At 37.8% G+C, this 27,424-nt stretch overlaps 1 protein-coding gene across 14 annotated transcripts in view; it reads left to right on the top strand.

Moving 5' to 3' along the window:
* Positions 1 to 27,424, top strand: part of NCOA3 (nuclear receptor coactivator 3) — a 140,431-nt gene that overhangs the window by 63,857 nt on the left and 49,150 nt on the right. For 9 of the 14 annotated variants that reach the window (XM_045444313.1, XM_045444318.1, XM_045444316.1 and 6 more), the window contains exon 2: positions 8,157 to 8,238. The exons of the other annotated variants lie outside the window; for them this stretch is intronic. The gene's annotated coding sequence lies outside the window, so the exon portion shown is untranslated. The remainder of the gene's footprint in view (positions 1 to 8,156; positions 8,239 to 27,424) is intronic. 14 annotated transcript variants of the gene reach the window in all.

The following is a 27,424-nucleotide window of genomic DNA, read 5'->3' as shown; positions in this document are numbered from 1 at the left end:
ACAAAATGGAAACATGCGTTTTAACATGCTGATGATTAAAAAAGAGACAGGTATTGTGTGTGTTTTTAAAAATTTTTATTTATTTATTTACAAAAATTCATTTATATATTTTGAGAGAGAGAGAGAGAGAGATGGAAAGAAAGGGAGAAAAGGGGGGAGGGGCAGAGAGAGAATTCCAAGCAGGCGCCACACTGTCAGCAGCTCCGGGCTGGGCTTGAACTCATGAACTGTGAGGTCATGACCTGAGCCAAAATCAAGAGACATGAAACCGACTGAGCCACCCAGGCACCCCAGGTGTTGTTTATTATACAACCACTAATACAGAGGTGATTTTGCTGATTACATGTCTCTGTGGAATGTCATGGTAACTCCATTTGGCAGGTAGGAAAAACACACACAAAAGCAATTTAATTTATCCAACGTTAAATAGAAAGTTAGAAAATTAGAAGAATCCTATAGATTTTCTTACTCTACCTAATATTTTATCCAGTTAGTTGAGATGTATATAGAACCTCAAAGAGGACTGACAAAGTACTTAGTATGGTTTCCTAACAGTACATAGTAACTGCTCAATTAAATCTTGGCATATAATTATTCAGGGAGAGGATTTGTTCTAGTTACTGGTAATGTTTATTTTGATGATACTTGTTTTTTGAGCATAGAAACTGTGATACTTGTATTAATGTTGGTGAGAGGAAAATCAATTGAATTTCAGCACAAAACTTTAGCAGGTATTTTGCAGTATAGACTTTTGTTTTGGATTTATACTTTCTTGACTTTAGGCTACCCTGGGTTTTAACAAAAAAATTTTTTTTTAACGTTTTATTTTTATTATTGAGAGAGAGATACAGAGCATGAGCAGGGGAGGGTAGAGAGAGGGGGAGACACAGAATCCGAAGCACGCTCCAGGCTCCGAGCTGTCAGCACAGAGTCCGACACGGGGCTCAAACTCACAAACTGAGATCATGACCTGAGCCAAAGTCGGTCGCCCAACCAAATGAGCCACTCAGGCGCCCTGGCTACCCTTGGTTTTTAGATGGGAGAAATTTAATCTCTGAATCTATCTTCTTCAGGGGCCTGTCTCTTCCTTTGTAGGCTATTTTGCATAGAGGTCTTATTGTATTAATACTAAATTTACTTCAGTATTGGGTAGTAGATGATTTGTATAGTATTAGGAGTGAAATGTTTTAATATATTGTTGCAGTGAGGATATATTTTTATTTTGAATTTTTATTTATGTATTTGTTTTTTGAAGATTTTATTTTTAAGTAATCTCTACACCCAACTTGAGGCTCGAACTTACAATCCTGAGAGCCAGAGTTCCATGATCCACTGACAGCACCAGCCAGGCACCCAGAGGATATTTTTGATATAATTTTGACGTGAACATTATATAATGATTAAATTTCTGCTTTTAAATATTAATGACTGGAAATATTTTAATCTTTATATGCCAGGAATTCTGGGATCTTCATGTTGCCCCCTTCTTATACAGCTGCTAGTGGAGATGGAAGTTTATCTCAGTGTTAATAAATGCCATCACCCATTCCCTTCCCCCAATCCTTACTCGGGAGCCTAGTTTGCCTGCAGCTGCAATGGTAGGCATCTTTCAGGAAGTGACCTTGGCTTGTATTAATCAAATTCAGAACACACAGAAAAGCTTCTTGCTAACATGCTGACTTGATGTAAAATTTTATCGCATCCATTTTCTTTCAAAATGAGGCCATCTTGTAAAAAGAAGATATACAGAAGACTCCTCTAATTTAATGTATAAAAGACGCTTCTGCAGGCCATGTTAGAAAAAAAAACTACTAGATTTTAAATGTGTAGATTTTTTAATTGGCAAATATGCATAAACCTCATGAAGGCTTAGGAGTTGTTACTAGAAAATTACTTGTTTTAATGCTAAATTAAAAAACTTTATCTGTATCAAGTTTCTTTATTTACTGATTTAACAACTGACATTAAATTGCTGTGGAAACTTTATACACTATGGATTTATTTTGAAGTTCTTTAGCAACAGTTATATATAAAGTAAGGCACTTTTGTATATTAGTTACCTTCGGATGTTCAGAAATGACTAGTTTCTTAATTTTGCTAGCTTGGGTAAGAAAATGAGTATGTTACGTGAAATCATTTTCTTAGGCAGTGGTAGTGGCTACAGGGGCTTCTAAATAGAAGTTTAAAATTTTAAAGCCAGTAAGACTGCTAAAATCTGACCGCCATGTATTAATGAAAAATATTGCTAACTACCGATTCACACATCTGCTTATTTAGGATTTAACTGATCATTCTGATAGAGTAGTTAACATAGCTGTTTCACTTTTATCATGTAATGCTTCAAAGAAATCTCATTCTTAAATGTAGGATAATTAAGGTGTGTATGGGTACAGATCTTCATTTTACCCTTGCTTAATGTTAAATATAGAATGTTGAAAATAGTATTTAATGGATTAGTTTAGTGATGTTTACTGCATTTGTAGATTTACATAAAATGAATGAATGAATGAATGAATGAATGAGGGAGCAGTTGTGTGTATTGCCAAAGAGATCACCCTTGAGTTTATTGTATGAAAGATCACTCCTTGGTACTAAAGTGTTAGGAGAGGTGAAATATGGGAAAAGAAAGCTTTAAACCTTAGGAGCTATACCTGCATTTTGCTGGATGCAGAGTATGAAAAGGACAGGCGTGTTGCATGTGTATATGAATGATTTGGAGACGAGGTGGGGAATTTATGTAGATAAAAAATTGGGATGTAGATAAATACTTAAGTGTCTTAATTATCTGAGTTATTTTTAAGGGGTTATTGAAAACACAAGCAATGTCTTTCATCATATTATAAATTGTTCTTAGAATTGCAGCCTCTTGGAGATAAATCTTTCTCCTTAACCTGCCTAAGTTCACTCTTTGCCTGGATTTGATACTAGCATTAATGATTAGTTTGTTAGATATTACAGGATACAGAAACTGGTTTCAAGGAGAAAGATAATTGCTTGATCATTTCTTCCCTCACATACCTGCTTAAAATACGTGGTCTTAAGTAAAATTGTCACCTTGAACTTAAAAAATGTTCTTTGCCTTCTCCCACTCCTTCCCCCCTTGAAAAAGAAGAAGAAAAAATGAAAAAGAAAAGCCTACCAGAAAAGGAATATATGCAATTCCGGTAGCCAATGAGTTAATGTTCATTTGCAGCCTGAGGGGTCAGCGTACAGTGTCTGTTTTCTGATTGGCTGCTAAGAGGTGAAATTGAAACCACTGTAAACTTTTGACCCTGTAGCAATTCTTGTGGAACGCCTTCCACTGGTGGAGCCCAGAGCTTCGCTCGGCTCTCCACCCAACCCTCCCACCCCCTTTCCTGTATTTATTTTGTGTGATCGTGCAGTACTGCATGCAGTTTTTCCAAGAGAGGGGAGAGGGAGGCAGAACAAGCACCGGCAGGCGACTTGCTTGCATGGCTGTGTTAGTAACCACGTTAGTACTAACTGCAGCTCGGCCAAAGATACTGGGGCTTGTTAATAAACTGGGCTGCCAACTGGATTTTTTAGTTTTCCCCTTCACCTCAAGGTAATTTTAAAAATGCAGAAGGGTTGTATTTACTGCCAGTGCTTATCTGTGGATAGCACCATTGTGTAAGCAGAATTTCCTAGATATGTTGAGTTAAAAATACCTTTCATTTTTAGCAACCTGTATGTACACCCCATTAAAATTTCCTATGTCTCCTGTACTTTTTACATTAACGGCTAACGTTTTACAATTTTTTTTCTTCTTTGCCTTTGTCTTCTATTATAAAGAAAAGGCATTTTGGTTATGATAACTGTGGAAAATAATTATAGAATTTATCTGTACATTTGAATTTCATTAATTCTCTCTCTGCTGAAGTAAATGGTTTTGGGTTTGTCTTGTTTTGCATTAAAATAGTGCTTTACAGTTACCATAGCAGTCCTCTGAAAAAGGCAAGGTAGTTCATTCTAATATTCTCATTGGAGGGGCCTCTCGGTGGCTCAGTCATTTGTGGCTGACTCTTGACCTCGGCTCAGGTCATGATCTCACGGTTCGTGAGTTTGAGCCCCATATCGGGCTCTGTGCCGACAGCTCAGAGCCTGGAGCCTGCTTCAGATTCTGTGCCTCCCTCTCTTCCCTTCCCCTCCCCTGCTTGTCCCTCCCCCCCCCCCCCCCAAAAAAAAATTAAGCATACCACTAGTGGCATTCTACACCTGCTTCTCCTTTTCTGATTAGTTGCAGGTACCATATTTTGCTCATGCTTCTGCAGGCCAGTGTAACGCCTGGCCTCTCCTAGGTACACAGGAAACATTCGGTTGATTTAAATGTCTCACAGAAGGTCACCTCAAGAAGCTGGACTTCCAAAACAGGTTTTCTGAAAGCAAGGCTTCTGTTTTCACTGCATCATTTAAATTTTCATATTGACTCCATATAGAACTAAACATTTATTGCAACTTACTAAATGACGATGTAGAATAAATTATTATAAATCAGCTTAGTCCTTTTTAGTTTATAGTATGAGATTAGTAATACATGTTAACCCTGCCTTACTTTACTAGATGTGTAATTAGAAATAATCCCCCCCTCTCCGTGTCCAAAAGACTTTGGTATTTAAAAAAGTTTGTCATCAATATATTACTAGTGTGCACTTGGGTAGCAAATACATTTTACTTATTATTTACTAGAACACATAATAATGGATAAGTAATGGTAAGGAAAAAAATTTTTTAAACTGAGTTAAGTTTATACAGCTGCAAAAAAAGTGGCACTTTTATAAATAATTTTAAATTTCCATTTGATTTTTAACTTACATTTGGTTTTTTCTTTTCAGTATAGCTACAAATTTGTTGCAATTGACTGCTGCAAGTAAAATCTGTTGTTACAGTTTTGAAAAATGATATTATTTTTTTGAGATTATTATAAATAATCTCAACTTCAAGAGAATGTTTTATTTATACCAATATCATGTAAACTTTAACCTGAAATTGATGGGTAAATTTATTCCGTAGTGCTTTGGAGAGGAGTGGGCAACAGCTGACTTAACCAAAGATGGTGATTCCCCATCTCTAGGATTTTTAGGGAAATGAGAGAATCCCTCAGAGCACTACCCACAGTAGCATGGCAGGAACAATGAGTTTAATATGATGAATAGCAGAATCCTTGCCCCCTTCCATTTTCAACAGCAAAAGAAGAGTCATGTTCATGGTATTCAGTGGCCTCTTTTTGTACTACTGATGTTTCCAGGCATCAGCATTATATAGTTTGGGTTTTCTTCTGTCAACACCCCTCCCCCAGTTTGATTCTTTGTTCTGGCCTGGAGGCACGTCTTCTCAGACAAGCTATTAACAAAGCTCAGTTTAATTTTTTTTTCTTCCCCATTAGATTTCAAGTGATGCAGGTTTTGATAATGTGGATCCCATCAATCACATTTTTTGTTAATTCTGGTAGAAAAATTAACCTGCATCTCCCCATATTTAGTATTTTGGGGACACGTCATTTAGTTTTTGTCAGTGTGATTTGCCTTGTGTTTGTGATAGGCTGAAGTCCAAATTATGAAAAAATTATGCTTATTTTTGATGAAGGTAAAAAATAACAGTCCCAAGAAATCTGCTGGGACTGTTGCCTTTGCAGAACCTTGGTTGTAGACAGGTTAACTGCAGCGTTCCCAGGTTCTATACTTTATAGGATCTAGTGTATAGCACTTTTTATTTACTTATTTTTTAAAGTTTTATTTATTTACTTTTTTAGTAATCTTTATACTCTACGTGGGGCTCGAACTCAGAGCCACGAGATCGAGTCACATGCGCTTCTGACTGAGCCAGCCCGGCACCCCTGTTGTATAGTACTTTTTAGCCTATCTACCCCTGCAGGGTCCTGGTAGGCAAGCCAGTCATTTGTCTGTGAGTTTCTGGGGACCACTCTAGCCCAACTGCACACTTCTTGGGAGGGGAAATTTGTGGATAGTGTTTCTTTGGATCCCGGGGGTTATGGGTTAGTACTAGGGAGCAGTAGTCGTTTCCTGGGCCAGTCATTATGGTACCACGTACGTTCTGACTCAAATTCCTTTTCCTCCCCACTCATCCTGCTCTGTAGATGCTAACCCTACCCCACGACCTTCCTCCTTCCCCTGTAAAAAGGAGCAAAAACAAAAGAACCATTGCTGAAATGAAACTTGATTTAAAACCAGGCCAGAAAACCTTGGGCTTTCTTAATAGAAGCTCTGCCTTCCTTTCACCCTTCACCTTCTAATTAAATTAGATATCATAAAAATTCAGGTACTAAAGCATTGAATTCATTTAGACACTAAAACTAATGACTGTATTTTCTCCCATTTTTTTATTTGAATGTGCTTGGATTTTTTTGTCTTCTCTTTTTGAGAGAGAGAGGAGAGCAGGGAAAGGGAGGGGGACGCTTAACCAACCGAACCACCCAGGTGCCCCTGTGCTTTGATATTCTTAAATCAGATGTCAGATAGTCTTTTGTTGGCTAATAATAGTTTTTCTTTATTGAGCATTTATGCATCAGGTACTGATAAGTAATTTAAGCATTTCACTTAATCTTCACAAGTGCCTTAATAGGTGTGATCCCCATTTTATAATGAGAAATCTAAGGCTCAAAGAAGTCTTCAGGTTGAGGGGTGCCTGGGTAGCTCCATCGGTTAAGTGTCTAATTCTTGGTTTTGGCTTGGGTCATGATCACGCAGTTTCGTGGGTCCGAGCCCCCACATTGGGTTCTGTGCTAGCAGCGTGGAACCTGCTTGGGACTCTCTCTCTGTCCCTCTCTGGCTGCCCCTCCCCTACTCCTGCTATCTCTGTCTCTTTCAAAAATAAATAAACTTAAAAAATTTTTTAAAAAAATCTTTAAAAAAAAGCCTTCAAGTTGAATATCTAGGTCGTAAGTGAAAGCTGGGCATTAAGTCTAGATCTGGTGTACTCCAAACCTTCCACTCTTCAAACCATTATGCTAACAAGTAGTTATATTATCGTGGATTGAAGATGTTTTCCAAGAACCAACTCTCTTTTGACATCTCCGTTATAAGCCAGAGATTATACTGTAATGAGAAATAGATATGTTAGTAGATATAATAGTTCTTTTTTAGACTTCAGTTGCGTGGCATTGATACGCTTACCTGTATTTTCCTCCTTTTCGTTTGTGAACATGTGATGTGCTTCCTTCTCACTCCTCAATTTTCTCACCTTTAAATTGGGTTTCAGAAGTGCAACAGACCCTTCGCATGATGCAGATAGGTTATGGTTGATTGTCCCTCTCTTGTCCACGTGGATTGGCCAAGGCTGTGATACGGAACTTGTATATACATAATTTTTTCTTCACCCCTTTCCAACAGACCTGCAAATTCCAGCATGAATGCAATGAACTTTGGGGCATAATTAGGGCTATTGTCTTGATATATACACCTCTAGAGTTAGTGGTAATCAGATTGTTGCTGTATTGTTACATTTGGAAGTTTGTAAAGTGAAGGTGAATGTTTTTTTTTATTGGCTTACTTTTTTGTTGCATCATAGCCTGCTCTGTATTTCCTCAAGTACAGAGAAGCTGTTTATATGTTCAGGTATTCTATTGCAGATTATTTTGAAGAACTCCTCATTTTCCTTTCCCATTTAAAAATATGTCTTGTTGGTGGCCCAAATGCAGTCTTTACTAGAAGAGGGGGAAAAACATCCATGGTTTTTCTCTCCTTTTTTTCTTCATTGCTTGCTTGCTTGCCTGCTTTATGCATCCATCCACCCACCTATCTGGTAGGTATTTCTGTCTTTGGACTCGGGTATTTAAGCATTCGCTTCTGCCAAGATATCACTATTGTTTTTAATTGTTAATTGTTGAGTATTTCTTTTGGACAGGAGTTGGTTTCCTCGTCTCCTGTTTTGCATTATTCATGTTTACAAACTGTGACACGGTATATTGTATATGCTACACCGGACTTTGTAAGCAGAAGTAGTATTGTGTGGCAAAATAAGGCATCACCTCAGATTCCTAGGAGGACTTGTACTTGATAGCATGTTTTGTTTTTGCTTATTTCATGTATGTCCAGAGAAGGGAATGATGGGAAAGGTTAATTTGTGTGTGACTAATAATACTACTTACATTAAGAAAGGGCAATAAAATTCAACATCCCCTCCCCTTTTTTTGTTCTCAGGATCAAAATACTTGCTGAACAGTGGAGTCAGAGACCAATAAAAATAAGCTCCTACTTGAACGTCATTTGACTGGTTAGCCAGGTAATTCAGTTTTACTTTGACTCAATCCTTTGTCATTTTGTCTTTATCCTCTGAAGATACCCATTTCCTTTCATTTATTATTTAATCTTAAACTCGTGTTACAGTTTTTATCTTTAACGATAGTATGAGTTGACTGAATGGTCTTAAAATGAGCGAGTATATGTGTATATTCATATATATATGTGTATATATACAAACGTAACTTTTTTTAGGGAGGCAGGGAACTATGTGTTATGGTTCAACATGCCCACTTTCCCTTCTGTGTGTATATTTTAATGGTGTGTGTTCAAAATCTGAATAAATTCCACTTATTTTTAATATTTCACCTTGTGAGGACTAGTTTCCCCAGTTTGCATGTGCTGACATATAATAACTCTTTTCCTAACTCCTGTTGCACTAGAATAGGAGAAATGAGAATAGAAAAAGTTGTCTGATAGCCAAGAAAGCAGTTATGCTTTGCTTAGCTCGTCAAATTTCTTTTTGTTAGTAATACCATCATTCTTATGGTTAGCTCTGCTTGAAATCTGAGTCATCTTTGGCTCCTCCCTGCCCCCAACCTGATACATTTAGTAATTTAGTAAACGGGCGATGTCTGGTGTTCTATTTTCATGTCTTCTGTACTTGTACCACTTTCTGCTAGTATCTTAACTTCCCAGGCCAAGACCCCATAATTTCATGCTTGTATTTGTTCACATGTCTCTTTATTCCCTCTTATCTACTGTTTCTAGCACTTGAAATTTTGCTTACACAATTTCCTTACGTACGTCCCTTTTAATTAAGTCTCTGCTATGCTCTAAGCTTTGTGCTGCCATTCCCTGGCTTACGGAAAGAAAAGTACAAACTCCCTTCGCTGACATTTGAAACAGTTCTTTATCTGGGAATCTATCTAAGCCTCCATCCAGTCTCTGCTCTTGCTATTTCCCCACAAAATCCTTTCATCAATTATGATATATATACATTATATTCTGAATATAGTAGATAACTATCTCCATAGTATTTATGTTAAAAAGAACCCCTTTTATTTGGAAGTTATTTTAGTAACTTCTGTAAGTTGGAAATTGAGTATAAAAGGACATCTAAATATCCTCTAGCCACATTTGCTCACTTGTTTATTACTTGCATCTCTATGTGCTGTCACTCCTTCCCACTCTCTCTACTCATGTAGAGTTCTTTTCTGAATTATTTGAGGGGAAGTTACATATATTGAGCTTCTTTCTGCTAACACTTTGGTATTTCCTAAGAATAGGGTCATTCTCTTATATAACTATTGTACACTTAATCAACTTTGTAAATGGACACTGACACAAATGTATGGTCTGTCTTCCAGTCTGATCAGTTGGCCTTAATAAAGTGTTAACAGCATTTCCCTTGCTTCCTGTACAGAATCCAATCTGGGGTCAGGTGCTGTACTTAGTTATTATTTCTCTTTAGCCTCCTTTTTCCTGGAATCTTTCCATAGCCTTTCTTTGTCTTTTATGACATTGACATTTTTGAAGAACACAACCCTTCCCCCTTTTAATAGAATAGTCTTCATTTTATGTTTGTCTGCAGTTGCCTTGTGATTAGATTGAGGCTATGCATTCTTGCCTGGAATACTGTATAGGTGATGTGATATCTTGAGAAAGATGCACAACTTTTGGAGGCACATGGTGTCTTTTGCCCCTTATTCTGTTGTTAATATTGATTACTTGGCCAAGATGTTGCCAGATTTCTCCACTGTATAGTTTATTTTCCTTCTTTTGCAAGCAATAAGCATTTTATGGGGAGACAGTGCAAGTACGTTTCTCATCACAGTTTGCCCTAGATTTAGCATTCATTGATGATTCTTATCTGATCGAATTTTTCACTGTGATGGTTCCAAAATGGTTTTTTTTCTGATTCCAGTATTCCCTTCCTACCACCAGTCAGCCCTTGACATTAATGTGTAATCACAAGCCCTGTATATCAGTTTGGACTCATGGATTCCTAGGTTTTGAATTGGTAAATTCATTACCTAATTATTTTGGTTCTCCAGTTGTCCTAGGTTTGGAAAGTGGAACTGTTTTAATCAATCTCTGTGTCCTTGTGGGGAATAGTATTAGAGAGCTAGTAAAATACGCATGTTTATACACACATACCTGTATACATAAACATATTTGCACATAAACACATTCATTGTAACATGCATATACATGGGTTAGAAATCGTGACTTTATATCAGTATGTCCAGCTTCACTACCTATCTACAGGGCTCTTTGCACTTATCTTTTCACATTTTTATGTCCCTTTTTTATGCCATGAGAACCTTGGCTCCCAACATTGTCAGTGCATTTACTCATTCGCTCTGTCCTACATACTACATCTAAAATACTTTCAGAATTACTTTGCCCATTTCACCACAATAAACAAACTTACTTCACGTGAGCGGGCAATTTATATGTAGTTCTTCACTTGCTCATAACCATCTTGCCCAAGACTGAGAATAAATAAATAAATACTGTATTCTTAAATTGCTTGAATCAGCCCTCCTTTCTCCCTCCCCTCCCCTCTCCTCCCCTCCCCTCCCTACTTTTACTTCCTGCTCTTTCTTTCTGCATAAGGTAGTTACGGTATTCGTTCGAAATAAAATCAGGTTCATTTATTTGTTTGAGTTTCAGGGTTTTGTTAATGCTCATTCTCATTCTAATTGTCTATTATTTTTATTTTTCCTTTACTTTTACTTATGCTTTTTAATATTTCACCTTGTAAGGACTAGTTATAATATACTAGCAGAAGTATATTTATACTTCTGTCTGTCTGTCTGTCTGTCTCTCTCTCTCTCTAATTAGGCCTCACACACAGTGCGGAGCCCAATGTGGACTTAACTCACAACCCTGAGATCAAGACCTGAGCTGAGATCAAGAGTCTGATGCTTAGTTGATGGAGCCACCCAGGCACTCCTGATGGGATTTATTTTTTGAATTTGTAGAAAACGAACATGGTTTCAAAAGTTAAAATTATACAGAAGATACACTTCCCTTCTGTATTTTTTCCATCCCATTTCCCTCATTTCTCATAGGTAACCAACCTCACTGTTTTGAGTTCAGCCTTCCCTGCATTTCTTTTGGTAATCGCCAGCAGATACATGTTATTTTCTTTTTACTTTTTGTTTACACAAAAATTGTAGCATGTTGCATATACTGTTTTGTGCTTTGCTGTATTTTTTTTTTTTTTTTTTAATTTAAACAGGAAAAAATGAAATTTAATAGGCATACATACTGGGAATCCACACAGACGTAGAATTCTGTGTATTTTGCTGTTTTCATTTATTAATATCTCCTGGAAATAGGCCATATCACATCAAAGGGATCTTTCCCATTCATTTGTAAAAATTGTGGTAAAATTTAGGGATGCCTGGCTGGCTCAGTTGGTGGGGTGTGCAGCTCTTTTTTCTTTTTTTTTTGAAGTTCATTTATTTTGAGCAAGAAAGCATATACGCACATGCAGGGGAGGGGCAGAGAGAGAGAGGGTGAGAGAGAATGCCAAGCAGACTCCCCACTGTCAGAGCCCTTGACAGATTGACATGGGGCTCAATTTCACACCGTGAGATCGTGACCTGAGCTGAAATCAAAAGTTGGCTGCTTAACCAACTGAGTCACTCACGTGCCCCAGTGCACCTCTTGATCTTAGCGTTGTGAGTTCAAGCCCCATGTTAGGCCTAGAGCTTACTTAAAAAAGTGGTAAAATGTATATAAAACTTAAAATAGCCATTTAATGCATTAAATACATTCACATTCTTTTGTGACCATCACGCCATTCACTTCCAGAACATTTTTTCATCTTTCTAGAATGAAACTCTATACTCTTTAGAGTGATAATTCCTTCTCCCCTCCCCCAGCCCCTGTCTCATCTATTTTTTACATAGTTTTCATTACATGCATATTGCATAGTTTATTTAGCAGCATCCTATGTATAGGTATATAGGTTGTTTCCAGTATTTTGTGAGGAAAATAATGCTGTAGTGAGTAACTTTGTGAATATACATTTTTGTGTTTTGGGAATGTACCTTCATGATTGATGAGTTCTTAGAGGTGAGACTACTGGGTTAAAGGGTAAATGTGTATGTTGTTTTAAAAAAATTTTTTTTTTTAATGTTTTTATTCATTTTTGAGACAGAGAGAGACAGAGCATGAACGGGGGAGGGGCAGAGAGAGAGGGAGACACAGAATTGGAAGCAGGCTCCAGGCTCTGAGCCATCAGCCCAGAGCCCGACGCGGGGCTCGAACTCACGGACCGCGAGATCGTGACCTGGCTGAAGTCGGACGCTTAACTGACTGCGCCACCCAGGCGCCCCAGTGTTGTTTTTGTTAGATATCATTAAATCACAGTCCATAAGGATTACACCATTTTAAATTCCAACCAGCAGGGTGGGAGAGCCTGTTGTGTTTCTCCATAGTCACACTGTAAAAGTCCTTTCACTTCACAGAGTATATTTTTTAGATGCATCCACATCAATGCATGTATCAGTAGTTTTTTTAAATTTCTGAGTAGTATTCTACTGTGGGAATATACCACAACTTTTAGTTTCTGGTTTTTGGCTATTATGATGAATAAAGTTGCTGTGAACATTCAAGTACAGGTCTCTGCATACATTCCCTCCCTCCCCCTTGAGTAAATAGAATTGCAGGGTCTTAATGTCAAGTGTATGCTTATCCTATCTATTTGTTTTTGTTTAAGTTTTTTTGAGAGGACAAGTATAAGCAGGGGAGGAGGGGCAGAGGGAGGGAGAATCTCAGGCAGACTCCATGCCCAGCCCTGAACCAAATGAGGGGCTCGACTCCATCACCCTGAAATCATGACCTGAGCTGAAATCAAGAGTCAGATGCTCAACCCTCTGAGCCACCCAGGCGCACCCCTCAATTTTTCATTTCAGTTCTAATTAGTCAGAAGACATAGCTTTTATTTATTTGTTTTTTTGTTCCAATTTTTAATTTAAATTCTAGTTGAGTGTATGCTTACCTTTATAAGAAATTCTGAAACTCTTCTGAAGTGACTATACCCCTTTTATTGCAGTTGCAAGGTAAAAGTTAAGTTTGTATCGTTCCTATTGGGTATTTTCACTTATTAAATTTCAACCATTTTAATGGGATTGGTAGTGTTACTGCCTTGTGGCTTTAATTAGCATTTCCATGATGTGTAATGATAGAATAGTTTCTCATTAACCACATTTATCTCTTCTTTTATAAGGTGACTATTTAAATGTTTTGCCCATTTTTTAAAATTGGGCAGTTTGTTTTCTTATTGTAGAAGTTTAAAAAGAATATATATTCTGGCTACAAATTTTTACCAGATACCTTTTAAAGGTAATTTCATCTGTTTTTTGTCCTTCCTTTTTATTTTCTTAATTTTTTGGAAGTACAGGCATTTTGAATTTTCAAGTACAATTTATCAGATTTTTCTTTTGTGATTAGTGCTTTTTGATGTATTAAGAGATCTTTGCCTACCCATAGGTTCTGAAGATCTTCTCTTCTGTTTTCTTGTAGAAGTTTTTATACTTTTAGCTTTTATATATAGGTCTGTGATTCATTTTGATTTAATTTTTGTGTATGGTGTGAAGAAAGGATTGAAGGTCAATTTTTAAAATGTGGCTATTCTGTTCCAGAGCTGTTTATTGGAAAGATTAACCTTTTTCCATTGTATTGTCTTGGTAACTTAACCAACTGCCTGTATACATGAGGATCTTGTTCTGGTCTTTTTTCCCTTCCACTGACCAATCCTTATGCCCACGTACATTGTCCTGATTACTATAGCTTTTATAGTAAGGTCTGAAAGTAAGTAATGTGAAATTTTCAACTTCTTTTTTGGTGGTGATTACTTTGGCTAATCCACAGCTTTTGCATTTTGATACTAATTTCAGAATCAGTTTGTGAATCCCTACAATTTTTCAATCACTCTGAGAAACTGCCCTGCAGAATTTGGCTTGCTGGGACATCCTGAATTCTGGTCATTGTCTTGTCAATTCAAGATTGCTGGGCTCTTTTTGGGTCCCTCTTTCTGTGCTGTGCTGTGGAAATTGCTTTCTGGCAGAAAAGACTGGGTACTAGCAGTTGCCCCTTTCTCCTCAAATGTTTCCCTAATCTCCGGGACAACAGTTTTTCACTGCCTGTTCTCTGATACCTGAATATAGTTTGTTCTTATAATTTGTCTTGTTCATGGTAGGATGAGAGTTTGTTACTCTCTCGAATTAAAGCAGAAGTCCCATAGCTGATTCTTGAGTTCATTAAAAAAAGGCTCTTCTCATGCTTTGGCTGAGTTACAGTGTTTTTTATTTTTTATTTTTTAACATAGGTGCAAAAATATGTATTTGTTAAAAGTGTCTTTGAACCTTTTTTTTTTTTTTTTTTTTTTTTTAAGTAAGCTCTGTGCCCAGTGTGGGGCTTGAACTCATGACCCTGAGAGCAAGAGTTGCATGTTCTACCAACTGAACCAGCTGGGTGCCCCTGTGCATATTTTATGGAGCAACTTTTGAGGCTACAGGATTAATTTCTGTCTGAAAGTTTTCCTGAGGAATGTAGGATTGATGTTTCTTTTTTTTTTTTTTTTTTTTTTAAATTTTTTTTTAACATTTATTTATTTTTGGGACAGAGAGAGACAGAGCATGAACGGGGGAGGGGCAGAGAGAGAGGGAGACACAGAATCGGAAACAGGCTCCAGGCTCTGAGCCATCAGCCCAGAGCCCGACGCGGGGCTCGAACTCACGGACCGCGAGATCGCGACCTGGCTGAAATCGGACGCTTAACCGACTGCGCCACCCAGGCGCCCCAGGATTGATGTTTCAAAGTCTCTTTTATTTGTTCTTGTATCTTGAGACTAGGAAACCAATCCAAATAAACTCTCGGTACCAGATTTCACGTATAAACTTGAGCGAAATCATCTCTTTTCCAGGTTCCCTAGTTACTAAGTCTCGGGCCTCTCTGAATGTAACCTTCCTTCCACCTTGGTTCCTAAAAACTAAGAATAGGTACCAGGCTCATATGCATTGACTTATGTGAAGCGCAGTCTTTGTTTGTTAATGGTGGGCTTTTCATGCCTGATTAAATGGGAATGATTCTCTCAGTTTTGACCATTCAAGATAATGGTCTCAGTTGTCCAATTAATTACCCTGGTAAATCGATTGACAAATTTTTACTAAACCTTTGCAATTAACATTATTGGCATGGAAAGTAGAGAGGAGAGTCTTTACTTTTTTATTCAGGAGCATGCCTGCACGTGCACGCATACACTTCTGACATTTGAAGAGTTAGAATCAGGTGCCACTTTAAAGTGTTTTCAGTTTGGGGACGCCTGGGTGGCTCAGTCGGTTAAACTTCTGATTTCGGCTCAAGTCATAATCTCTCGGTTCATGGGTTCAAGCCCTGTGTGGGGCTCTGTGCTGATAGCTCAGAGCCTGGAGCCTGTTACGGATTCTGTGTCTCCCTCTTTCTCTGCCCCTCCCCCACATGTGCTCTGTCTCTGTCTCTCTCTGTCTCTCTGTCTCTCTCTCAAAAATAAATATTAAAAAAATTAAAAGCAAAAGTGTTTTTAGTTTGGGTAAGTGTAATTTGTTAAATTGAGGGCTAGAGGTAGATGAAAAAGAAAAAGGGGCTTTCTCATTTCCCCATCAGAAAACATTAAATAATAATCCAAATCAAACAGCAGTTAAATTTCTTCACTAGTTCATTCAGTCCTATGTAATTCTGTTTTGCTTATTCATCTTTTTCTGTAGTCCGCTCTAAAGAAGTCATCTCCTTTAGGTGTATAAAGAGATCTACACATTTTAAATTGTCCTCTAGTACATTTGTAAAGTTGTGGAAGTTCCCTTAGCTCAGTAGTGCATTAGCCAGCGTCTGTTTCCCGAAATATCAAGATTTAAAACTACTTTGTACTGTCTTGTCCATGAGGATCTTAGACTTGAGAGCAAATCTCAGAAGGAAAGAGAACCACCTGTTTGGCAAAAGACACTTTTGATGCTCTTCATTCATTCTTATATATGAGTTTTCACCTGCTGTCCTTTCCCCTTAGTCCGAAGGATAGATATCCTTTTATTTACTGAAGTGTTTGTGGATAATTGTCTCAACTTTTATCTGGAAATGTTTTTATTTCACATTAACTTTGAAAGACTGTTCACTGGTTGTAAAATTGTGGCTTGACAGTTTCTTATTTCAGCACTTTATCTATCTATCTATCTGAAATGTTTATTGAATGATTTCCCATGCATCTTGATTCAGGGTGCTAAGTGCTGCTTCCGTCTGAACACGCCTCCTTCTGTAAGGCTGGCAAAAGACAGTGGTGTAGCCAGCACACAAGACTATTGTTCATGCATGGCCGAGGACGGCGGTGGTTTTATAGCATCCTGGGCACTTCACTTCCATGAAGCAGGAGTTGGGGCCCTGCACCAGGTGCTACTTCTTGTGGTGCTGCCTCTCTTCTTTCCTGGAGGAACAGAGCAAGTCTTTTGTAAGGGGCATGTTCTCGTGGGAGGTAGTCCCCACCGGAAGGTAGTGCAGTGCTTTAAAGATGTTGTTCCATTGTTTTATTGTTGTGTCTGAAAAGGTAACTTTTATCCTTGTTCCTCTGTATGTATGGTCTTTTTTCCCCTGTGGCTACCTTTAAGATTTTCTGTTTTTAAATGGTTAGACTCTGGTCTAGGTTTCTTTGTATTTGTTTTCCTTGGGATTCTTTGATCTCCTTCAGTGTTTAGATTGGTGTTTTGAGGAAGTTTGGGCCGTTATTACTTCAAGTATTTTTTTCTTCTCCTTCATTCTGACTTCTGTGACTCCGATTACATGTTTGTTAGACCATTTGATATATATATATTTTTAATGTTTATTAATTTTTGAGAGCGAGTGACAGAGTGAGAGAGAGAGGAAGGGAGAAAGGATGAGCCGGGGAGGGGCAGAGAGAGGAAGACACAGAATCCAAAGCAGACTCCAGGCTCTGGGCTGTCAGCATAGAGCCCGATGCGGGGCTCAAACTCACGAATGACAAGATCATGACCTGAGCTGAAGTCGGCTGCTTAACCAACTGAGCCACCCAGGTGCCCCTTGATATATTACATATACTTAAGGCTCTGTCCATTTTTCTTCAAAAAAATTTTTTTCTTTCCTGGTCAGTTACTTTTTCTGTCATTTCCAATCTGAGTAACATTCAAAAATAAAATGCTTTTACATCTCATCTTGTTCTTATGACCCACTGTAGAAAGGGCCTTAAGAAAAGCTAACAGAGGAGCATCTGGTAGTTCAGTGGGTTAAGCATCCAGCTCTTGACTTTGGCTCAGGTCATGATCTCGCTGTTCATGAGTTTGAGCCTCCTGTTGGCTCTGCGCTGACAGCAGCCTGTGCCCTGACAGCGTGGAGCCTGCTCGAGATTCTCTCCCTCTCTCTTGTCCCTCCTTTGCTCACGTGCATGCATTCTCTCTCTCTCTCTCTCTCTCTTTCAGGATAAATAAATAAAAATTAAAAAAAAAAAGAAAGCTAATCTTTGAGATGACCTTGCCCAGCAGTGAAAAAATGTGTAGGGTTATTCAAAAGAAATTCATCTTTAACGACAGAAGTTTTAAAACCATGAGTTTTTGGACTCTCAGGCTATGATATCTCATGGTCTTTGAAATTAACTCTTTGAAGTATAGTCTCTTACCAGTGTCTTTTACTTCATGAAAATTTCTCAAACCAATTTTTGTGTCATCTTAATTAAAATGAGAGCACTGTGTAGTTGGATAAAGGAATGAAGACATTGCCAAGGTCAGGATAGTTAAGTGCCTTTATGTCTCATTTTACTAACATTCTAGTTTCTAAAGTTCTGTAATAACCTTCTAAAGAATTTTGATGTTAAAAATATTAGTAGCATATGAATGGCATTCTAAATTGTAAGGACTGTATCTCTGTCCTTCAGTTTAGTTCAAAATTGAATTACTAAAGTTTAAAGATAACTTTTAATGATAAGTTCTGCTTTTATTATGCCTTATAATTAAAATGAATCCAGCTCATGGATATCTTGTAAAGCAGCTAGTATTTAAAAACCAACAATTCAGGGGGTGCATGATGGCTCAGTTGGTAGAGCATGCGACTCTTGATCCTCAGGGGTGTGAGTTCAAGCCCCACATGGGGCATGGGGCCTACTTAAAATAAAAATAAAAAAAAATTAAGAAAATTGCTTTTAGGCTTCTATTTTATATATGTAGACAAATTGACATTTGTTAATTTCATCAATTGCCTGCTGAGATATAACAACCTTTAAATTTAAAGCTTGAAAACCCAGTCTATCAGAGTTGGTGGTTTTTTTTTTTTTTTTTGCATGGAAGCTAGGAGTCTCGACATCATCAGTTTCCTTATATAAGGATCAATTTGCTTGTTTTATAGAACATCATAGGTTGTTTCCAGTTTAAGTTTCTATGATTGATGGATCTCGTTCCTCATTACAGAGCCTTTAGTTACCCTCCTGTGTTTCCCCCACCGCATGCTGATTATACTTAAATAAAAACGTTGATAAGGTGAAGATAGTTAAAACTATTTTCAAAGACATGTACAGGGATGAGTCAAGAATCTATAGTTATTGGTGATCACCTGGTAAGAGCCATCCATCAGTCTTAACTGTTTTCTTTTTTTTAAAGACTGGTAGGAATTAAAAAAAATTTTTTTAAACGTTTATTATTGAGAGAGAAACAGAGCATGAGCATGGGAGGGGCGGAGAGAGGGGGAGACACAGATTCTGAAGCAGGCTCCAGGCTCTGAGCTGTCAGCACAGAGCCCGATGCGGGGCTCAAACCCACGAACTGCGAGATCATGACCTGAGCTGAAGTCGGACGCTCAACCGACTGAGCCACCCAGGCGCCCCGAGACTGGTAGGAATTTTTAATTAATGTGACCAGAAAACAGTAACTTTTTACTGAAACTTAACGCTGGGCCAGTTCTATTGAAAGGCAGTTGTTCGAACAGCTGTAGACAGTGCAGTTACACTCAGATTTCACTCAGAAAAAAGTTACATTCAGAAAAAAGGAGTAAACTGTTTAGTTTTTAGTTGAAATGGTTAAGAGCTTGGACTCTGATATTAGAAAGACCTGGATTTAGTTTCTAGTTCCATCACTTACTAGATGTATGACCTTGAGAGAGTTATTTTGTTTCCTATAATCTGTTTTCTCATGTAAAAGATGATAAATTTGAACTCTACTCTTATCTGCTTTGCATATCAGAGGGCTGTGGTAGGGATGAAATGAGAGTAATAAATGGAATGCTTTCCACACAATATCTAGCTCAAATATTAGATGAAGTGTATATTCACTTAACATTAACTTAACAATTTTTATTTTATTTTAGTCTAGTTTAGTTTTAAATGTTTATTCATTTTGAGAAAAAGAGAAGGAATTTTAAGAAGTCTCCACACTCAGTTTAGAACCCATGTGGGGCTCAATCTCATGAGATCATGACCTGAGCCGATATCAAGAGTCAGACACAGGACGCTCAGTTGGTTAAGCGTCTGACTTTGCCTCAGGTCATGATCTCAGGGTTCATGAGTTCGAGCCCTACATCGGCCTCTGTGCTGACAGCTCAGAGCCTGAATGGAACCTGCTTCAAGTTCTGTGTCCACCTCTCTCTGCCCCTCTCCCACTTGCACTCTCTCTCAAAAATAAATAAACATTAAAAAAATAAAAAAAGTCGGATGCTCAACCAACTGAGCCACCCAGGTGCCCTTAACTTAACATTCTTAATATATTAGTGTTTTTAAATTTAACATTAAAATTATACAATATTTTATATAAATAGCAGTATATATTGTATGTGTTATGAAGTGTACTTCGAAAAACATCTATGAACCCACTACTTGAACTTAACTGGCTTAAGGTTGTTAGGTGTACCTGCTCCCTGTGTGTGTGTTTTCTCCGTTTTACTCGTCTTTCTGCTTCTGTCCCAGAAGTAACAGCTGTCATAATTCACTTGCATTTTAAAAACTTGAAAACCACATGTGTGTGTTCATGAGCCATGTTTAGTTTTTGTTTTTAGCTTTACAAAAAAATTAATGTACTTGCTTTTAAAAAAACTTTCGATTCCGAAGTTGAGATTCAACCATATTGTGCATAATTTATTTGTGCCACTACTATATCTATATCTATATCTATATATATATATATATATATTTTTTTTTTTTTTTTTGGTATGACTTTATTTTTTAAAATTGGGATTCATGGTCATTAGAATGTCCTGGTTTTTGATGTATGAATGAAATTTCAGTGAACATTTTTGTGTATTTTGTTGCAAGAACATTTTTATTACACTAAAGTTTTTAAACATAAACTTGATTTTAACTGCTGATGTAATAAATTTGCTTTTTGTGTAGAACTCCTTTAGAAAAGGTAAGTTTTCTTACTGAAATAACCCTCTCTAATTAGCTAATTTATTTTATCTTATGCCAGTCATTTATTACTTACCACACAATTAGCAATATGTACTGCTGTTTTCCTTACATGAGTTTAAGTATTTGATTTTAAAGGACAACTTTATTAAAGTATAGTTTACATACAGTAAATTTCACCAACCTTAAAATTACAATTTGCTGAGTTTTGATAAATATAACCCATTACCACAGTCATCATATAAAACACTCCCACCACCCCCTAAAAGGTCTTTTGTCGCTTTGTGCAATCAGTCCACTCCACTGATAGCTGGCAGCCATTGGTCTACTGTAGGTCACTAATCGTGCCTTTTCTTGCATTTCATGTAAATGGCATTCCCCTTCTGTATATAACGTACTTTCCAGAATTGTTCCACCATCTTGGATATTCTTTCCTTTTTCTTTTTTTCTCTTGGCATTTCAGTTTTGGAAGCTTGTATTAATCTTCAGATTTGTGGATTTTATTTTTTTCTTTTTTAGTTACGTCCAGTCAGCTGATGAGCCCATCGAAGGCATTCATTTCTGTTAGTTTTTTTTTCGATTTCTAATATTCCCGTTTACTTCTTTCTCAGAGTTTCCATCTCTTTCCTTACATTACCCATCTCTTCTTGCTTGTTGTCTACTTTTTCCATTAGGGTGCTTACCATATTAATCATAATAAAAATCCCACAGTTGGTCTCCAGTTATTTTATCTTATTTTTATTTGAGAGAGAGAGAGAGAGAGAGAGAGAGAGTGTGAATGGGGGAGAGGGGCAGAGGGAGAGAGAGAATCTTAATCAGAATCCATGCCCTGCGGAGCCTGATGCAGGGCTTGATCTCACAACCCTGGAATCCTGACCTGAGCTGAAATTAAGAGTCAGATGCTCAACCGACTGAACCGCCCCATTGTTAGTGTTTTTAAAGAACCTGGCTTCTTTCCTGTTTACTAGCAAATTTTGGAGGCTTCATTGCATACAGCATCAAAAATCTGTTTTCACTTACCAGCACTCATGGTTTCTCATTTAAGAATATAGGTGACCACATAAAAACTTGGTATATAAATGTTCAAAGTAGCATTATTCATAATAGCCAAAAAGTGGAAAGAATTTAAATGCCCATCAGCTGATGAATGGATAAATAAAATTGTATTTCTATACGATTAAGTGTTCACACACACACGGAATGAACTACTGATGTATGCTCTAACATGGATAAATTTGAAAGGATTATGCTAAGTGAAAGAAGCCAGTCATAAAGGAGTAGATATTTTATGATTCCATTTGTATGAATTGTCCAAAATAGATGAATTTTTTAGAGCAGAAAGTTAGATTAGTGGTTGCCTAGGGTGGGGGGTGGGGCAGAGGTGCTATGAGGTTAAACGGGGGAAAAAACGGGAGGGGGGTAACAGCTAAGGGGTACTGGGCTGCTTTTTTGGGATAATGAAAATGCTCTAAAATAGATTGTAATGATGGTTGTACAACTCTGAATATATTTAAAAAAGGCATTGAAATGGACACTGAGTCTATGGTATGTGAATTATATCTCTATGAAGCTGTGAAAGAATATACCTGTTGTACTGAGGGTAAGATCTCTATGCTGCCATGAAAGAATTTTATGGAAAAATAATATTACTTTTCTCATGGCACTGACCTCAGAAGGTTTGTTCTCTATGCCAAACATTCCTGGGTTTCAAAAATAACATGTTAATTGAAGTTACCTCCAGGTTTTCTAAAACCTTATTCTGCCTTTGTTATACGAGTCAACTGCTAATTCTAGGGCTAATGTTAATTCCAGCACCATATCATTTCCATGTCAGGAAGATTTGTGTTAAAGATTTTCTTAAAAACTAATTCCAAGTTCATACACAAACCCATCTGCACTTTTCTATTTGTCCATTAAATATGTTTGTGAGATGCTTGAGTATATTATAGCAGTACATCCAGAAATTTTGCTCTTAAGCTTATAATATCAAATAAATTACCATGAAAGCCATAATTTTGGTGGATCTGCTGTTTTAGGGCTAATAAAGTGCTGTGGTTACAAGTGGCAAACCTGTTATTTTATTTTAGATAATCTGACCAAACTTAGTCCCTCAGCCCCTTTTTAGTGTGTGTGTGTGTGTGTGTGTGTGTGTGTGTGTGTGTATTTTAAGGTCTTAATACTTTAGAGTCTCCTATGAAAGGAAGATTTTTACTAGTGGTATTATAGTTAAAGTGTAGAGGTAATTATATGATGATATGTAAGAGAATATTAATACATTTATAATTTAAAAGCTTAAATATTTTAATGTTGATCAAACAGCAATTTACTTTAAAAATAACTTTTTTTGGGGCACCTAGGTGGCTCAGTTGGTTGAGCGTCCGACTTCGGCTCAGGTTATGGTCTCACAGCTCGTGAGTTCGAGTCCCACATCATGCTCTGTGCTGACAGCTCAGAGCCTGGAGCCTGCTTCTGCTTCTGTGTCTCCCTCTCTCTCTGCCCCTAACCCACTGCATTCTGTCTCTGTCTCTCTCAAAAATAAATAAACATTAAAAAAAATTTTTTAAATGTAACTTTTTAAAAAATGTTTATTTTTGAGAGATGAAGAGAGAGAGAGAGAGAGAGAGAGAGAGAGAGAGAATCCCAAGCAGGCTCTGCACTGTCAGCATAGAGCCTGATGTGGGGCTTGAATTCATGAAATGTGGGATCATGATCTGAACTGAAATTGAAGGTCAGACACTTAACCAATTGACCCACTGAGGTGCCCTTAAAAAGTAACTTTTTTGAGCATAGGACCTATACTACATAGGAATGGTCTTACATTTTTTTTTTTAAATGTTTATTTTTGAGAGAGAGAGAGAGAGAGCGAGCGTGAGTCGGGGAGGGGCAGAGAGAGTGAGGGAGACACAGAATCTGAAGCAGGCTCCAGGCTCCAAGTAGTCATCACAGAGCCCAACGTGGGGCTCAAACCCATGAACCATGAGATCATGACCTGAGCTGAAGTTGGATGCCTACCTGACTGAGCCACCCAGGTGCCATGATACAGGAATGCTTTTAAAAGAAAATTCCTAGTGGGGTGTCTGTGTGGCTCAATTGGTTAAGCATCCCACTCTTTATATTGGCTCAGGTCATGATCTCATGGTTCGTGAGATCGCCCCGAGCTCCATGTGGCTCCGTGCCGATAGCAAGGAGCCTGCTTGTGATTCTCTTTCTCCCCTCCCCTGCTCTCTCTAGCTCTCTCTCTCTCTCTCTCTCTCTCTGTCTCTCAAAATAAATAAACATTAAAAAAAAAAGAAAATTACTATTGATGGTTGTGTTTTTATTATTAAAGTCAAAAACTGAAAGTTAAGCTGGTTTGCTTTCGATGAGTCTTTCAAAATATGTAGAGAGAACTGTTAAAGTTGTAAGATCATCTTTGACATGAGCAACAAACTAAACTGCACTAATTCCGTCACTGTAAAGCTCTTGGTGAAAATGGATGGAGATAACTTTTTAGTAATTGTTTACAGTCAAGGTTCATAAAGAGGGCAGTTTTATTGGATTTGGAAAATACAGACAGAAAACATTTGTCACATTGCTAATAACATAGCTCTTATAGTACTTAATTGTGTAACTAGATTAAGAAATGTAATTGGCCTGGGCACCTGGATGGCTCAGTGAGTTAAGTGTCCGACTCTTGATTTCCGCCCAGATTGTGATGTCCCAGTTTGAGAGAGCCCCGCATCGGGCTCTGTGCCGACAGCACCCAGCCTGCTTGGGATTCTCTGTCTCCCTTTCTCTGCCCCTCCCCTGCTTGCTCTCTATCTCTATCTCAAAAATAAACAAACATTAAAAAAAAGAAATATAATTGGCCCCCTTATCAGCTCAATGATCTAAAAACTGAACTGCTGTACAAATAGTCCAGTTTATACCACTGTTATAAATGGCCCTATCATATGCCAGACTCTTAGAGTAATTACTTTCTTAGGATTCTGTCTTTGTTTAATAAGAATATGTTTTTGAATCTGTGTAATATTTAACGTATAAAGCCTGCGTTATTTTGAAGTTGATATTGAAAACCTCTAAACTTCTGACCTTGAATAGAATTTGCTATGTATAACCATTACGTGCAGCTGGTGGGTTCAAAATTGCCTGTTCTGGGACTCTGCTTTGTGAAAAATAGTGTGTTTTGGACATGAATGCATGGCAGCTGACATTTATCAAGGATAACAGGAGCCTTACTCATGTTCACATTTTAAAGTAACTTTGAAAGCTTTGCATGTGCACACATGCTCAGCATATGTTCCTAAGATTTAAATCTATTTTCCGTTATGTATTAATGAAACCAAATTTCAGTCTTTAATGAGCCTCAACGTTAAACTTCTATGTGAGTACACAAACATCTAAAGACCAATAGTGTAGGGAATTTAATCCACTCCCATAGAATTTTATCTCTCATACTTTAAAATTATTACAAGTAAAAATGTACCTACTGTATTCTAGGTAGCGCTCTTATTACATAATGTGTTATTTGGCATTTCTTTCATTCTCCTATAAAATTTGGGCCTAATGTAGAAGACTGGGTTGTAGAAATTATCTTTTTCTAATCAACTACTGGTATATTGCTCTGCTCTTTGAAAAGATTTTTATAGACCTAGTTATTTTACAGGAGGGTGACATAAATAGAATTGGAATTGCATGATTTTATTCTTGGTTCTTACCCTTTTAAAATTTTCCTTAAAAATAGATTGCAATAATATTTTAAAAAGAATTCTAGAATAAGACTGTGAAGTTCCTGCGTTGGCAAACTTGTTAATTAAAATAACACCTTTTAGTGGTTGATATGGGTTTCAGACACTGCTACCCTTCGATATATTGATATGCAGATTGCACTGACTGGCTGCAAGGTAACGGTAACCGGAGACATGCCTTGACTTCTGAAGATAAATTGGCCGTGCATAGCTGTGATCCCACTGTCTTTTCCTTTCTAGATGTGGTTGAATAGTAGTGTAAGGCGTTTGATACCTGGGTCCTGGGTAGTAAGTTGAAATTTGAATTTTTTGTGTATGTGAGTTTTCACTCGGGCTTCTGATAAGCCTGTCTTGTGGTGTGAAGGTACCACGTAAATTGTGGATGTTTTTTACTTAAATAGCTCTCTCTGAATTTGAAATGTAAGAAAGTTGAGTTTCAGTTTTTCCCCCCATTTCCCTTTTGGCAGTTAAAAAGGAAGCCATTCTATTAAGAGTGATAAATAGTGAAAAGAATTTCAAATTTAGGCTAGTTAAGTTGCTAAGTGACTTTTTTTAAACATTTATTTTTGAGAGCCAGAGACACAAAGCACAAGCAGGGGAGGGGCAGAGAGAGGAAGACAGAATGGGAAGCAGGCTCCAGGCTCTGAGCTGTCAGCCCAGAGCCCGACGTGGGGCTCGAACTCGTGACCTGCGAGATCAAGACCTGAGCAGAAGTCGGACGCTTAACCGACTGAGCCACACAGGTGCCCTCTAAAGTGAAATGTTTTTAAGTTTATTTATTTATTTTGAGACAGAGTGTGCACAAGCAGGGGAGGGACCGGGGTGGGGGGTAGGAGAATTCTAAGCAGGTTCCACGCTGCCAGGGCAGAGCCTGACGTGGGGCTCGATCCCATGAACCATGAAATCATGACCTGAGCCGAAAGCAAGAGTCATATGCTTAGCTGAATGAGCCACCCCTGTGCCCCCTTGGTCATCTTTCTCAGATCAGTTTTCAAATACATTTGGGAATTTTTCTTTACAATTTGCATCTTTAATAGGAAATTTAGCTTTCCCTTTTCTTTTGGTGCCCTCCATGTGTCCCCTTCTCCCTGGCCTGGCACCCTAGCTCTTTTTTTGTCACCTCCCATTTCCACCTTGCCTTCAGTCTAGGTCCGGGTTTCCATTCTGAAGTGTTACTGTGGTATCGGAGAGATGCGTGACTCTTTCTTCTGCTGCAGGTTATAGTTTGATATAATCAGTATTGATACTGACAGTCATAGCTTTTCTTCACCTTCCTTTTAGGAATTTTTTGGTTTGGATTTTATCTATGAGCCTTGCGTTTGGTCCTGTTACCTTGTGCATGATTGGATTTCCCGACTGCTTTTGCTAGTGTCAGGTCCTGAATTCAGTAGGTTTAAGGAGTCATCAATTCATTATGGTATATTTGCTCTTTGTCTTGGTCCACAGGCATATTTTTTATGTTTCAGCATGTTTGTGTCCTCCAAAATTAATAAAAAATAATATCCTTTGTCATTATTATATTTGGAGTCCTGTTCTTAAAATATTTATTTTAATTAAGTTTTTAATTTCATTTTTAAATTCTAATTAATTGATTTTTGAGAGAGAGAGAGAGAGAGAGAGAGAGAGAGAGAGAGAGACAGAGTATGAGTGGGGGAGGGGCAAAAAGAGAGGGAGACACAGATTCTGAAGCAGGCCTCAGGCTCTGAGCTGTCAGCACAGAAGCTACTGTGGGGCTTGAACTTGTGAACTGCGAGATCATGACCTGGGCTGAAGTTGGAGGCTTAACAGCTGAGCCACCCAGGTGCCCCTTAAGTTTTTTATTTTAATTCCAGTATAGTTAACATACAGTGTGTTATATTGGTTTCAGGTGTACAATATAGTGATTCAGTAGTTCTGTATGTTAGTCAGTGCTGATCATGATAAGTATATTCTTTAATTCCCATCACCTATTTCACCTACTGCACACCCCCCCGCCCCGGTAACCATCAGTTTGTTCTCTGTAGTTAAGAGTCTGTTTCTTGGTTTCTCTCTCTCTCTCTCATTTCCTTTGTTCATTGTTTTGTTTCTTAAATTCCACATATGAGTGAAATCATATGGTATATTTGTCTTTCTGATTG

Source organism: Leopardus geoffroyi, chromosome A3 (assembly GCF_018350155.1).
Source record: "Leopardus geoffroyi isolate Oge1 chromosome A3, O.geoffroyi_Oge1_pat1.0, whole genome shotgun sequence".
Taxonomy (NCBI): domain Eukaryota; kingdom Metazoa; phylum Chordata; class Mammalia; order Carnivora; family Felidae; genus Leopardus; species Leopardus geoffroyi.
Note: the sequence above shows the minus strand (reverse complement) of the source record. Positions and strands in the feature narration are given on the sequence as shown.